We start from the raw sequence: 731 nt of genomic DNA, 5'->3' as shown, positions 1-731 counted from the left end.
AGACTGAAGGGGAGGTCAGATAGAAGACTGAAGGGGAGGTCAGATAGAAGACTGAAGGGGAGGCCGGAGGTCAGATAGAAGACTGAAGGGGAGGCCGGAGCTTGGCTTTAGGGGGGTGCTGACTGGCACTTTAAACAAGCAGCTATTCGGCAAGCGTCAAGAAGTGCTAGCAGCTTATTTAAAGTAACCGTTCGCATTCCTGTAAGATCTGTGCTTAATGTCCCCAAACTGGAGCTTGGGGGTGGTTAAAAAGGCATCCGCATTGCTGCCCAAAGCTTGACGAGTGCTTAGCAAAAGCTTGCTGCTCTTATACAAGCTGAAGCCTAAGGCTTGGCAGACTCCTCAGTTTGTCAGAATTCAGCCCCAGCAATGTCTATATATTTGCACACATCCTGTTCCTGGGGCACACTGGACAAGCGGAGGGGGCGTGTTCTGCTGCCTGGTACAGATGGGTTTTTTTAGACCATTTCTTCATAACGGGTTCACTTTAAGAATTGGGTTTAAAAGGTTTCCCCACTTGATTCAGTCCATCATTGGACCTTTTTATGAATCGAAGGATAAGTTTCCCCCTTTCTGCAGCTGGCAGATTACCTTGTTGTATCCTCATAATAACACCACTCTCAGTTGCATCTGTTCATATTGCTTCTGTAGGGGGGGAATGAAGAGAAGCCATGTCTTGTGCCATTTTATCAACAGAAAACTCCCGCCGTTCATCGGATAATTATCCAAAA

The sequence above is a fragment of the Nanorana parkeri genome, unplaced genomic scaffold (assembly GCF_000935625.1).
Source record: "Nanorana parkeri isolate BGI_ZX_2015 unplaced genomic scaffold, ASM93562v1 scaffold344, whole genome shotgun sequence".
Classification (NCBI taxonomy): domain Eukaryota; kingdom Metazoa; phylum Chordata; class Amphibia; order Anura; family Dicroglossidae; genus Nanorana; species Nanorana parkeri.
This window is presented reverse-complemented; position numbering follows the sequence as displayed.